Here is a 15,154-nt window from a genome sequence, read left to right as displayed (position 1 = left end):
CAGTCAGTGGATAGGTTTTTCGCTGCCCTGGGACTCGTATATGATGACCCAGATCGGATCTCCCTTGCTGAGTCTAAGTTACGTAGGATCCAGCAGGGAGATCGTCCGGCGGAGGAATTCTGTTCGGAGTTCCGTAGGTGGGCCACGGACACCCAGTGGAATGACCCGGCTCTTAGGAGCCAGTTTTGTCATGGTTTATCCGACAAATTACAGGATGTGTTGGCACAGTATGACTCTCCCGTGTCTCTGGAAGACGCTATGGCCCTCGCTATTCGCGTGGACAGACGGCTTCGGGAGAGGTGCGGGATAACTCTACCCCCTGTGATGACTCCACCTCCTACAAGGTCCCCTCATATGGTGGTTCCCCTGGTCAGTCATGAGGAGCCTATGCAATTAGGAGGGACATCATTTCGGGGGAGGGGACCGGTGGTGCGCCATAAGGCAGGAAGGTGTTTCTTCTGCGGGAGAAAGGGACATTTTATTGGGGGGTGTCCATCCCGTCCCTTGCAGAGTGAAGAGTCGTCGGAAAACTGTTGATCCCAGGTTGTGTGGTGGACGGCAATCTGGGAGTAGGTATTTCGTCCCTAGGTTCGTCTCAGTTTCTCGTACCGGCGGAGGTGGTGGTGGGTACGAGAACTGAGAGGATATCTGTTCTTCTGGATAGTGGGGCCGGGGCCAATCTGGTTGATGCTCGGTTTGCCCGGGTTCAAGGTATGCGGTTGAGTGAGTTGGCTAAACCCATCCCCATATTCTCGATCGATGCCAGGCCTCTCGGGCAGGGAAGTTTTTTGCAAGTTGTGCATGACGTAAAACTTCAAGTGGGGGCAATACATAAAGAACTGTTGTCTTGCTACGTGTTGGAGGGTCTTCCCACTCCTATTGTGTTGGGCCTTCCTTGGTTAGCTAAGCATAACCCGGTTATTAATTGGCAAACCAGGGAGATAAGCCAATGGAGTAAATTCTGTAATAAAAACTGCATGAACACGGTCATTGGTGCGGTTACTCCTTGGGTCTTACCTCCATTTCTGGCGGACTTTGAGGATGTATTCTCGGAGAAAGGGTGTCAGGAACTACCTCCTCATCGCGTGTATGACTGTTCTGTAAAACTGCTCCCTGAGGCCAAGTTACCTAAAGCTAGGTTGTATAACCTTTCTGGTCCTGAGAGGCAGGCCATGAAGGATTATATCTCAGAAAGTCTGGCTAAGGGGCATATTAGACCTTCATCTTCACCGGTGGCTGCGGGGTTCTTCTTTGTTAAGAAGAAAGATGGAGGCCTACGCCCTTGCCTGGATTTCCGTGAACTTAATCGGATTACGGTCCGAGATCCGTATCCGCTCCCACTTATTCCCGATCTCTTTAATCAGATCGTGGGCGCCAAATGGTTTTCTAAGTTGGATCTCAGGGGGGCGTACAATCTGATTAGGATGAAGGAGGGGGATGAGTGGAAGACGGCGTTTAACACTCCGGAGGGGCATTATGAGAACCTTGTCATGCCATTCGGTCTGACTAATGCCCCGGCGGTGTTCCAACACTTTGTTAATGACATTTTTCGCCGCTTGGTGGGACAGTTTGTTGTCATATATCTGGATGATATCCTAATTTACTCGCCGGATCTGGTGTCTCATCAGGAGCACGTTAGGCAGGTGTTACAGATCTTGCGGGATAATAAACTGTATGCCAAGTGGGAAAAGTGTGTGTTCGCCGTACAGGAACTCCAGTTTTTAGGCTTCCTGGTTTCAGCGTCCGGTTTTCGTATGGACCCTGGGAAAGTGCGGGCAGTTCTTGAGTGGGATCGGCCAGAGAATCTTAAGGCACTACAACGTTTCCTGGGGTTTGCTAATTATTACCGGAAGTTCATTCGTAATTTCTCGTCCATGGTTAAGCCTCTCACTGACATGACTAAAAAGGGGACGGATTTTTCTAGGTGGTCTGACAAGGCTTGTCAAGCATTCTCCTCTTTGAAAAAATGTTTTGCCTCGGCGCCCATACTCATTCAACCTGATGCGTCTCAGCCATTCATTGTAGAGGTAGACGCTTCCGAGGTAGGGGTGGGAGCAGTATTGTCACAGGGTTCGTCCCCTGGTAAGTGGCATCCGTGCGCCTTTTTCTCTAAAAAATTGTCGTCCGCTGAGAGGAATTACGATGTCGGCAATAGGGAACTCTTGGCCATTAAGTTAGCTTTTGAGGAGTGGCGCCATTTTCTGGAGGGGGCTGTTCATCCGGTCACCGTCATCACCGATCACAAGAACCTGCTATATCTGGAGTCCGCGAAACGTCTGAATCCCAGACAAGCTAGGTGGTCATTGTTTTTTACCAGGTTTAATTTTGTCGTTACATATCGTCCTGGGTCAAAAAATGTAAAGGCGGATGCCTTATCTCGTAGTTTCCCGGGGGCCGGGAATACGGACGACCCGATTCCTATCCTTCAGGAGGGGGTGGTGGTTTCGGCAGTATGCTCTGAGCTGGAGGAGGAGGTATTGGAGGCTCAGGGGGACGCCCCTGTTGGACCTCCAGGGAGATTGTTTGTTCCAGATCAGTTGCGACAAAAAGTGATCGAGGCACACCATAACTCAGTTTTTGCAGGACACCCGGGGAGTAAAGCTACTGTGGATCTCCTCTCGCGTCGGTTTTGGTGGCCTAATTTACATAAGGAGGTGGTAACTTTTGTCGCGTCCTGTGGGGTTTGTGCGCGCTCTAAGACCTCACATACCCGTCCGTCTGGGGCCCTCTTACCTTTGAAGATCCCGGAGCGTCCTTGGACTCATCTGTCTATGGACTTTATTACGGACCTCCCTCCGTCTTCGGGTAAAACGGTCATACTCGTTGTAGTGGACAGGTTCAGCAAGATGGCACATTTTATCGCTCTTCCGGCTCTCCCTAATGCTAAAACTCTTGCGCAGGTGTTCATTGGGGAGATTGTGAGGCTTCACGGGGTACCCTCCGAGGTGGTGTCTGATCGGGGGTCTCAGTTTGTGTCTAAGTTCTGGAAGGCGTTTTGTGCTCGGCGGGGGATGCAGTTGTCATTCTCATCGGCTTTTCATCCTCAGACCAATGGTCAGACGGAACGTATGAACCAGAGCTTGGAGACATATCTCCGGTGTTTTGTGTCAGAGAACCAGGAGGACTGGGCTTCTTTCTTACCTCTGGCAGAGTTTGCTCTTAATAATAGGCGGAGCGAGTCCACTGGTAAGTCCCCGTTTTTTGGGGCATATGGTTTTCACCCCCAGTTTTGTACTTTCAGTGGGGGGGGCTCTTCGGGGGTTCCTGAGGAGGAACGATTTTCCTCATCACTCGCTTCAGTATGGAGAGGGGTGCTGAAGAATCTGAATACTATGGGGAACCGATACAAACGTATGGCTGATAGGAGGAGAGTGTCTGGTCCGGACCTAAGTGTGAACGATCGGGTATGGTTGTCTACCAGGAATATAAAACTTAAGGTTCCCTCCTGGAAACTGGGTCCCAGGTTCATCGGGCCGTACAGAATCAGTTCTATTATTAATCCGGTGGCATTCCGTCTTGACCTCCCCCCTACGTTTAAAATTCACAACGTGTTTCACAGATCATTGCTTAAGAGGTATGTGGCGCCGGTGGTACCGTCACTTTTACCTCCCCCTCCAGTGGTTGTCAATGGTAACTTGGAGTTCCAGGTATCGAGGGTCATTGATTCACGCTTTAATCTCCGGTCCCTTCAGTACCTGGTTCATTGGAAGGGGTATGGTCCTGAGGAGAGGATGTGGGTTCCTGCGTCGGATATTAACGCAGACCGATTAGTTCGGGCCTTCCACACGACTCACCCGGATAAACCTGGCCCTGAGGGTCCGGAGGCCCCTCGTAGAAGGGGGGGTACTGTCACGGGTGTGTTGCCACGAAGATCGTCACGAGTACACAGCCTGACTTCTCGCAGCTGACTTGTTGGTGCTTTGTGTTTCTCGGCAGTGAGGGAGTTAATTCTCTCTCTCTCTCTGGGCTAGATGAGGTCCAGCCTCGCCCAGCTGCAATCAATACTTCTGTAGTGAGACTCCTTCATATACCTGCTGGTCTGTTTGGGAGGTGTCGGTGAAAGCATTTCATTCAGACTGACAGAGCGGATCGTGGTGTTTGGAGTTGCTGAGATAAGTGTATTTGGAAGTGTTTTTTCCCTTTCCTCGCTTTATCATTTATCTCCTTTCCCGTTGGTTTTCCCTCTGTTGTAGTTGAGAAGTTGTTTGTATGCAAGGTGGTTTTGGTTTTTCCCTTGTACTGTCTCGTTCGTCTAAATACTGTGTTTGGGCATATTATTTCTTGTTCCCTTTGGTTGTGATCGGGGTCCTTCTCAGGACTAGATTACTGAGGTGCAGGGATCTTCAGGAGGTAGGGGTTACGCTGGCGGCCTGGACCTCTGTACCTTTAACAGTACCTCCAGGTTGAGGGATTAGTCAGGGCCCCAGCTTAGGGTCAGCTTAGGCCCCCTACCTCCAGTATACAGAGACAGCGTGACACCTATATCCCTGGTACTAAGAATGTTAAAGCCGATGCTTTATCTCGCAGCTTCTCTCCTACGGTCGGTGCCGAGGAGGAGGAGAGCATTTTACAGAAAGGAGTTGTGGTGGCGGCATTGGACTCCGATTTGGAGAATGGGATTCTGAAAGCTCAAGATGATGCTCAATCTAACACTCCCCATGGGAGGTTGTTTGTGCCTAGAGCCTTTAGGAGAGATTTGTTTGTGGAGTGTCATGAGTCTCGGTTGGCAGGTCATCCAGGAGTTTCGGAGACTAAGAGACTTATCAGTCGCAGGTTTTGGTGGCCTGGATGGCAGAAGGAAGTCATCAGGTGGGTGCGTCAGTGTACTGTGTGTGCTAGGTCAAAGGCTTCACATACTCCTGCTGCGGGGTTACTTTGCCCTCTGGAGGTTCCTAGTGCGCCTTGGACGCATCTCACTATGGATTTTATTACTGACCTTCCTGTGTCTGAGGGTTTTACTGTCATCTGGGTGGTCGTGGACTGTTTTAGTAAGATGTGTCACTTAGTTCCATTCATTAAGTTTCCCTGTGCCAAGACACTCGCTAAGGCGTTTGTTAAGGAGATTGTCAAACTCCATGGCGTTCCCACGGATATTGTTTCTGATAGAGGACCTCAGTTTGTGGCTCGCTTTTGGCGTGCTTTTTGTGACAGGTTGGGAGTTCATTTGTCATTTTCGTCCGGTTATCATCCTGAGTCTAATGGACAGACAGAAAGAAAGAACCAGGATGTTGAACAGTTTTTGCGTTGTTTTGTGGCGGACAATCAAGAGGGGTGGTCTGAGTTTCTGCCTCTCGCAGAATTTGCTCTTAACAATCATACATCCTCCTCTGCTGGGTGTTCTCCTTTTTTTGTTGTACTGGGAGACATCCGTCTTTTGGTTCGTTTTCCAAATTGGGGTCGGCGGTGCCGGAGGAGGAGAATTTTTCCGGTGATTTGGAGAGAGTTTGGACTAATGTATGTTGTAACCTGCAAGAGGCTAACAAGAAGTCCAAGAAGCATTTTGACAGGAAACGTAAGGAGGTTTTGTTTACTGTGGGTGACATGGTTTGGTTGTCCTCGAAGAACCTGCAGTTGAGGATTCCCTCTAAAAAACTGGGTCCTAAGTTTGTGGGTCCATTTAACGTGCTTGAGGTTGTTAACCCGTCTGCTGTTAGGTTGGATGTCCCTACTTCCTGGAAGATTAATCCGGTGTTTCATGTTTCCTTGTTGAAAAAGGCAGATGTATCTGATAGGTACGCCACTGTCACAGTTCCTCCGGTGGTGGAGGACGGGGAATATGAAATTTCTCGTATCTTGAATTCTAGATGGCATAGAGGGAGATTACAGTATCTCGTCTCCTGGAAAGGTTTCGGTCCTGAAGACAACTCCTGGGTAAGGACGGATAATGTCTCTGCTCCTAGGCTTGTCAAAGCTTTCCACAGGAGGTTTCCGGATAGGCCTGGCCCTGGAGGATCCGGAGGATCCTCATAGAAGAGGGGGTACTGTTAGAACCCTCCTGTTTGTTTTTTCCATCTTGTGGTTTGCGGTCACGTGACCACCTGCCTTTATATTCCAGCTTCGCCCTTCTGGCTGTGCTGGACTTCAGTATTTGACTGTTTCTCTAGCCTGGTGCTTCGGTGCCTTTCTCTGTCAGTTCGCTTGGTCCTCCTGGGACCTCTAGTACTTTTTGTCAGTTTAATATATCAGCTATTAAAGTTTGGCTTTCTAGATATTAATACGTTAATGACCTTCTGATATTCATTAATTTCTTGTTTTCTTTTTTATTATTTTGCAGCAAAGAAAAATCTTTCTGCCACCTATCTGATTATATTGTGAATGATCAATATAACTGTATATTATCCCCTTATCACTTTGTCCAGTACTATGTGCTACCTGTTGTTCAGCTCCCTTCATCTATTCCCTCTGTTCTCTCCATAGCCGTATAGTACACATGCGTCTCCTGTGTCTTAGGCTTCTGTTGGCGTCAGTATCTCTAGGTTCTGCTGGCGTCAGCAGCTCTAGGTTTTGCTGGCGTCAGTCTCTCTAGGTTCTTCTGTGGTCAGAATCTCTAGGTTCTTCTGGCGTCAGTATCTCTAGGTTCTGCTGGCATCAGTATCTCTAGGTTCTTCTGGCGTCAGTATCTCTAGGTTTTGCTGGCGTCAGCTTCTCTAGATTCTGATGGAGTCAGTATCTCTAGGTTCTGATGGCATCAACAGCTCTAGGTTCTGCTGGCATTAGTATCTCTAGGTTCTGCTGGTGTCAGTATCTCTAGGCTCTGCTGACATCAGTATCTCTAGGTTCTGCTGGCGTCATTATCTCTAGGTTCTCCTGATGTCAGTATCTCTAGGTTCTCCTGACGTCAGCAGCTCTAGGTTCTGATGGCATCCCCATCTCTAGGTTCTGATGGCGTCCGCAGCTCTAGGTTCTGCTGGCATCAGTATCTCTAGGTTCTGATGGCGTCCGCAGCTCTAGGTTCTGCTGGCGTCAGTATGTCTAGATTCTGCTAGTGTCAGTATCTCTAGGTTCTGCTGCTGGCGTCAGAATCTCTAGGTTCTGCTGGCGTTAGCATCTCTAGGTTCTTCCGGTGTCAGTATCTCTAGGTTCTTATTGCGTCAGCAGCACTAGGTTTTGATGGCGTCAGATTCTCTAGGTTCTTCTGATGTCAGTATCTCTAGGTTCTGATGGCGTCAGCTTCTCTAGGTTCTGCTGGCATCAGCATCTCTACGTTCTGATAGTGTCAGTATCTCTAGGTTCTGCTAACATCATTATCTCTAGGTTCTGCTAACATCAGTATCTCTAGGTTCTGCTGATATCAGTATCTCTAGGTTCAGCTGGCATCAGTATCTCTAGGTTCTATTGGCGTCAGAATCTCTAGGTTCTACTGGCATCAGTATCACTAGGTTCTGCTGGCGTCAGTATCTCTAGGTTCTGCTGGTGTCAGTATCTCTGGGTTCTACTGGTGTCAGTATCTCTATGTTCTGCTGGCATCATTATCTCTAGGTTCTGGTGACATCAGTATCTGTAGGTTCTGCTGGCATCAGTATCTCTAGGTTCAGCTGCCGTCAGTATCTCTAGGTTCTGCTGACGTCAGTATCTCTAGGTTCAGCTGGCGTCAGTATCTCTAGGTTCAGCTGCCGTCAGTATCTCTAGGTTCTGCTGACGTCAGTATCTCTAGGTTCAGCTGGCGTCAGTATCTCTAGGTTCTGCTGGCATCAGAATCTCTAGGTTCTGATGGCGTCAGCTGCTTTAGGTTTTGCTTGCGTCAGTATCTCTAGGTTCTGATGGCGTCAGAATCTCTAGGTTCTTCTGGCGTCAGTATCTCTAGGTTCTGCTGGCGTCAGTATCTCTAGGTTCTGCTGGCGTCAGTATCTCTAGGTTCTGATGGCGTCAGCAGCTCTAGGTTCTGCTGGCGTCAGTATCTTTAGGTTCTGCTGGCACCAGTGTCTCTAGGTTTTGCTGGCATCAGCAGCTCTAGGTTCTGATGGAGTCAGTATCTCTAGGTTCTGATGGCATCAGCAGCTCAAGGTTCTGCTAGCATTAATATCTCTAGGTTCTGCTGAAGTCAGTATCTCTAAGTTCTGCTGGTGTCAGTATCTCTAGGTTCTGCTGGCATCAGTATCTCTAGGTTCTGATGGCATCAGCAGGTCTAAGTTCAGCTGGCATCAGTATCTCTAGGTTCTAATGGTGTCAGAATCTCTAGGTTCTGCTGGCGTCAGTATCTCTAGGTTGTAATGGCGTCAGAATCTCTAGGTTCTACTGGCATCGGTATCTCTAGGTTCTGCTAGCGTCAGTATCTCTGGGTTCTGCTGGTGTCAGTATCTCTATGTTCTGCTGGCATCAGTATCTCTAGGTTCATTTGGTGTCAGTATCTCTAGGTTCTGCTGGCGTCAGTATCTGTAGGTTCTGCTGGCATCAGTATCTCTAGGTTCAGCTGGCGTCAGTATCTCTAGGTTCATTTGGCGTCAGTATCTCTAGGTTCTGCTGGCGTCAGTATCTCTAGGTTCTGCTGGCATCAGAATCTCTAGGTTCTGATGGCGTCAGCAGCTCTAGGTTTTGCTTGCGTTAGTATCTCTAGGCTCTGATGGCGTCAGCAGCTCTAGGTTCTGATGGCGTCAGCAGCTCTAGGTTCTGCTAGCATCAGTTTCTCTAGGTTCTGCTGGCATCAGTATCTCTAGGTTTTGCTGGCGTCAGCAGCTCTAAGTTCAGATGGAGTCAGTATCTCTAGGTTCTGATGGCATCAGCAGCTCTAGGTTCTGCTGGAGTCAGTATCTCTAGCTTCTGCTGACGTCAGTATCTCTAGGTTCTGTTGGCGTCAGTATCTCTAGGTTCTGTTGGCGTCAGTATCTCTAGGTTCTGCTGGCATCAGTATCTCTAGGATCTGCTGGCGTCAGTATCTCTAGGTTCTTCTGGTGTCAGTATCTCTAGGTTCTGCTGGCGTCAGTATCTCTAGGTTCTTCTGGCGTCAGTATCTTTAGGTTCTGCTGGCGTCAGTATCTCTAGGTTCTGATGGCGTCAGCAGCTGTAGGTTCTGCTGGCGTCAGTATCTCTAGGTTCTGCTGGCGTCAGTATCTCTAGGTTCTGCTGGCATCAGTATCTCTAGGTTTTGCTGGCGTCAGCAGCTCTAGGTTCAGATGGAGTCAGTATCTCTAGGTTCTGATGGCATCAGCAGCTCTAGGTCCTGCTGGCAATAATATCTCTAGGTTCTGCTGGAGTCAGTATCTCTAGGTTCTGCTGACATCAGTATCTCTAGGTTCTGCTGGCGTCAGTATCTCTAGGTTCTGCTGGCATCAGTATCTCTAGGTTCTGCTGGCGTCAGTATCTCTAGGTTCTGCTGACGTCAGCAGCTCTAGGTTCTGATGGCGTCCGCATCTCTAGGTTCTGATGGCGTCAATATCTCTAGGTTCTGCTGGCGTCAGTATCTCTAGGTTCTGATGGCGCCAGCAGCTGTAGGTTCTGCTGGCGTCAGTATCTGTAGGTTCTGCTGGCATCAGTATCTCTAGGTTCTGATGGCATCAGCAGCTCTAGGTTCTGCTGGCAATAATATCTCTAGGTTCTGCTGGAGTCAGTATCTCTAGGTTCTGCTGACATCAGTATCTCTAGGTTCTGCTGGCGTCAGTATCTCTAGGTTCTGCTGGCATCAGTATCTCTAGGTTCTGCTGGCATCAGTATCTCTAGGTTCTGCTGGCGTCAGTATCTCTAGGTTCTGCTGATGTCAGCAGCTCTAGGTTCTGATGGCGTCCGCATCTCTAGGTTCTGATGGCGTCAATATCTCTAGGTTCTGCTGGCTTCAGTATCTCTAGGTTCTGATGGCGTCAGCAGCTCTAGGTTCTGCTGGCGTCAGTATCTCTAGGTTCTGATGGCGTCAGCAGCTCTAGGTTCTGCTGGCGTCAGTATGTCTAGGTTTTGCTGGTGTCAGTATCTCTAGGTTCTGATGGCGTCAGCATCTCTACGTTCTGATAGCGTCAGCAGCTCTAGGTTCTGCTGGTGTCAGTATCTCTAGGTTCTGAATGCGTCAGCATCTCTACGTTCTGATAGCGTCAGCAGCTCTAGGTTCTGCTGGTGTCAGTATCTCTAGATTCTGCTGGCATCAGAATCTCTAGGTTCTGATGGCGTCAGTAGCTCCTCTAGGTTCTGATGAAGTCAGTATCTCTAGATTCTGCTGGCATCAGAATCTCTAGGTTCTGATGGCGTCAGTATCTCTAGGTTCTGCTGGCGTCAGTATCTCTAGGTTCTGCTGGCGTCAGTATCTCTAGGTTCTGATGGCGTCAGCAGCTCTAGGTTCTGCTGGCGTCAGTATGTCTAGGTTCTGCTGGTGTCAGTATCTCTAGGTTCTGCTGATGTCAGCATCTCTAGGTTCTGCTGGAGTCAGCAGCTCTAGGTTCTGATGGCGTCAGCATCTCTACGTTCTGATGGCGTCAGCAGCTCTAGGTTCTACTGGCGTCAGTATCTCTTGGTTCTACTGGCATCAGTATCTCTAGGTTCTGCTAACATCAGTATCTCTAGGTTCTGCTGACGTCAGTATCTCTAGGTTCAGCTGGCATCAGTATCTCTAGGGTCTAATGGCGTCAGAGTCTGTAGGTTGTGCTGGCGTCAGTATCTCTAGGTTCAGCTGGTATCAGTATCTCTAGGTTCTAATGGTGCCAGAATCTCTAGGTTTTGCTGGCGTCAGTATCTCTAGGTTCTGCTGGCGTCAGTATCTCTAGGTTCTGCTGGCATCAGAATCTATAGGTTCTGCTGGCGTCAGTATCTCTTTGTCTGGTGCTGTCACGGGTGTGTCGGAGGTGACAGACAATCGCCCTGCAGTGGCTTGTAGGAGATCTCCACGTTTGGCATTTTAGATAACTTCCTAGATAGGAGGCTGTCTTTAGGACCCAGCGACTACCTCCCTCTGGCCTGGGTGTATATATACCTGGTCTCTCCAGGTGGGCATCGCCGGTTATACTCATTCCTTCCTGGATCTTGGTTGTAGCAGCACCACGTCCTCTCTGGAGTCTTGAGGCCAGGTGCACTGTTTGAGTTCATCTAAAGCTAAGCGGTTATTCCCCTGTGTTATCTTTCCCTATTGTGTTTAGCTGCTAGTGGACATCGACTAGTGCTCATCTCCTTCCACCCCTAGTTGTAGCCTTTTGCCAGGGGCAGCAGGGCGAGGCACATGATCAGTGGCAGCTGCGGAGGCTGTGTAGGGACATTTAGGGGAGTCAGGGTGATGCTAGTCCAGATTACGAGGTCACCTCTCCCTCCTTTCCCTAGTGTCTGGACTCCCTTCCCCTTTCTCCTCTGTGTTGTACTCACATCTGGTGTTACTTTCTGTGTTGCACTCTCACCTGGCGTGACAGGTGCTCATGATGTCCCGCACATGATTACAGAGGGGTTCCTGGAAGTTCAAGGACAGCACATGAGTCACCACTGTACACAGCTAACTTTCATTACATGGTAATGCAGGGAGCACGGCCAGACAAAATTGATTGCTGAAACACGTTTCGGTGCACACATCCTTCTGGCATGGAGGACAAGCCACAAGTATGCATTTATCTCTATCCTTGTGATAAACTTCTTGAAACATTTATCATTCATTATTTACTGACTTTTTTCGTAGTGTTCAATTTATTTCTCTGACATTTTCACATCCCTTGTAACAGTATTTATACCTGTGGGGCTATAAGTACTGTCTGTGTATACTGTCATAGCTGTATTAGGGATGCTCCTGTCTCTGACACCTATGCGGTTTTACTATGTTGAAGTATTTTTGTATCCAGCACATTGCACCAGTTCTATGCCATCGTGTCCCTTCCTGTTGTCTGTGACACCATTCTGCACTGTATGACACCCACTTTTAAACTTGTGGTCATTATTTAATAAGGAACATATCTTTTTTTACATTTTGTCTCATATTTGTGTGGGTATATTGCCATTGGTTCTCTTCCCTTGTGTTGCTTCCTGTTCCAGCTTGCCCATTATTTTGTCCATATTATCTGTCACCTCTTTTGGTCCCTTGACCATATATTTGACTTGCGGTATCTTGTTGTCATCTTCCCTTTTGTCTACCTTTGAATAACTTTTGTCAGCAAAGCATACATATTTAGTAATATTTTGCTTATGCAGCAGGTGCAAACAGTACACAATGCTGTACAAACAGGGGAGAGTGGAGGAGAGACAAATTGAATGTGGGGGGGTGGAGGAGGGGCGAATGGAATGTGGGGGGAGGGGCAAGTGGAATGTGAGGAGGGGTAAATGGAATGTATGGAATGTGACAAGGGTGGAGGAGGGGCAAATGGAATGTGGGAGGGTGGAGGAGGGGCAAATGGAATGTGGGGAGGGTGGAGGAGGGGCAAATGGAATTGGAGGGTGGAGGAGAGGCAAATGGAATGTGGGAGGGTGGAGGAGGGGCAAATGGAATGTGGGGAGACTGGAGGAGGGGTAAATTGAATTGGAGGGTGGAGGAGAGGCAAATGGAATGTGGGTGGGTGGAGGAGGGGCAAATGGAAAGTGGGGAGGGTGGAGGAGGGGTAAATTGAATTGGAGGGTGGAGGAGAGGCAAATGGAATGTGGGTGGGTGGAGAAGGGGCAAATGGAAAGTGGGGAGGGTGGAGGAGGGGTAAATTGAATTGGAGGGTGGAGGAGGGGCAAATGGAATGTGGGTGGGTGGAGGAGGGGCAAATGGAATGTGGGGAGGGTGGAGGAGGGGTAAATGGAATGTGGGGAGGGTGGAGGAGGGGTAAATGGAATGTGGGGAGGGTGGAGGAGGGGTAAATGGAATGTGGGGAGGGTGGAGGAGGGGTAAATGGAATGTGGGGAGGGTGGAGGAGGGGTAAATGGAATGTGGGTGGGTGGAAGAGGGTCAAATGGAATGTGGGGAGAGTGGAGGAGGGGCAAGTGGAATGTTTGCTAGCAGGCTTATTGAAACAGCAATGACTATACATGAGGATCTAACAGCATTTTTGTGACTTTACATTTTTAATTAACGCTATGCTTTAGGCTTCTGTATGTTAGCACAAAGAGCTGTATAATCCTGATATTAAAACAAGCATTTTATGAAACCAGCTAAATAGTGAAAGAGTGCATAAGTCTAAGTGTTTTCAGTTTCCACCCGTACATTCTGACTGATAGCTGGAACTTGTACTGAGTAGTATGAGATGTCACTAGCAGCAGAAAGGAGGGATGCTGGTGAGGTGTCAATTAGATTAGGTGGGCAGGGATTGAGTATAAACTTAATTATTATACTGCCTGGTACCTGCCTCAATACCAGGCCATACCCTGCTCCCTTTCCTTATGGCCTCTGCATGTCTAGTTTGTCAAGTTGTCCTGTGACATCACTACTTTGGGCCTTTTTCGATTGTTTCGGACACCTGTGTGTGTCTGAGAATTTCATAAGCTTTGTGTTCAGTTACAATATGCCCTGGAGATTGCCTCACTAATCAGTTCTCTCAGTTAGTAAACATCTCTTCAGCAAACTACTGTTTGTTTCTCAACCAACTTAATTTACTTTCCAACTCTGACTTGCTGATCAACCCTTTGTCTGCTGTAAGCATAACAAATTTACTTTTCAACTTTGACTTGCTAATCAACCCTTTGTCTGCTGTAAGCATAACAAATTTACTTTCCAACTTTGACTTGCTGATCAACCCTTTGTCTGCTGTAAGCATAACAAATTTACTTTCCAACTCTGACTTGCTGATCAACCCTTTGTCTGCTGTAAGCATAACTAATTCTTCTTTGATTTTGTTCACACGACAAACCCTACCGCAACAGTGTGTGTATTCCCTACAAGCAGGTATTCATTTTGCCTATTCTTCACCGTTGCCTTCTTCCTTGCCAAGAACTATGTGTCTGCTGATCGCATACAACTCTTTACCTTTCACTGGATTTTTAAATTGAATCTGAATACCTCCCCCAATTGCCATTGTTCCACTGATTCTGGAACAATTTTTATTTTTTTCTGTGCTCCTTCATTCCAAAGTTATAGATATTTTCCCTTCAACAAACTGGGTGTGTACCATAGAGTTTCTCTGAGGGTATGGCTGCATTTTGATTGGACAGCATCAGAGGGGAAAAAGTTCTGTGGTAACTGCCCAGTTGGTTGAAGGGAAAATTTGTATCTTTCTTTTCAAAGGAGCATGACTTTGGAATGGAGGTGACAATAAAAAAACATGCAGAATTAGTGGAACAGCAGCAATTGGAGGAGATACTCAGTTTAAATTAAAAAATCCAGTGAAAGGTCCTCTTTAATCATTTGTATCCAGTAAGTCCTAGACTGACTGTATCAACAAATCCTGTATATGTCTGCCTGTGGCCTAGCATACTCTGCTGTCCTGGTCTTGCCAGATGGCTTGTGGATCAGCGAGGAGTAGGTACCTAGAAGTATTCCTACAGTGCATTGAAAAAGTATTCATACCCTCTGAACTTTTCCACATTTTTTTCACATTACACCCACAAGCTTAAATGTGTTTTATTTGGGATTTTATATGATATACCAACACAAAGTAGCAAGTATTTGTGAAGTGTAAAGGAAATGATACAAGGTTTTCTAATTTTTTTAAAAAATATTAATCTGAAAATTGTGAGATGCATTTGTATTCAGGCCATGTAGTCTCATACCCTTAAATAAAATCCTGAGTGACCAACTTCCTCCAGGAGTCACATAATTAGTACATTGAGTCCACCTGGGTGTAATATTTCCTTAGTATAACTACAGCTGTTCTGTAAAGGCCTCAGAGGTTTGTGTGAGAACATTAGGGATCAAACAGCATCATGAAAACCAAAGAGCCCACCAGACATGTCAGGGATAAAGTGGTGGAGAAGACTGAGGCAGGGTTAGGTTCTAAAAAAAATAGCCAAAGCTCTGAACATCTCATGGAGCACTGTTCAATCCATCATCAAAAAATGGAAGGAGTATGGCACAACTGCAAACCTACCAAGAGATGGCCGTCCACCTAAGCTAACATCCCAAGGAAGGAGAGCACTAATTAGATCAGCAGTCAAGAGGCCCATGGCCACTCAGCTCAGGTAATTCACAGCTGAGGTGGGAGAATGTGTCCACAAGACAATTATTAGTTTTATTCTCCAGAAATCTGGTCTTTATGGAAGAGACGCAAGAAGAAGCCATTTTTGAAAACAAGCCATAAGAAGCTTGTTTGCAGTTTGCAAAAAGCCATGTAGGAAACACAGTAAGCATGTG

Source organism: Phyllobates terribilis, unplaced genomic scaffold, assembly GCF_046119375.1.
Source record: "Phyllobates terribilis strain yellow unplaced genomic scaffold, ASM4611937v1 Scaffold_7__3_contigs__length_470593459, whole genome shotgun sequence".
In the NCBI taxonomy this organism is placed as follows: Eukaryota; Metazoa; Chordata; class Amphibia; order Anura; family Dendrobatidae; genus Phyllobates; species Phyllobates terribilis.
Note: the sequence above shows the minus strand (reverse complement) of the source record.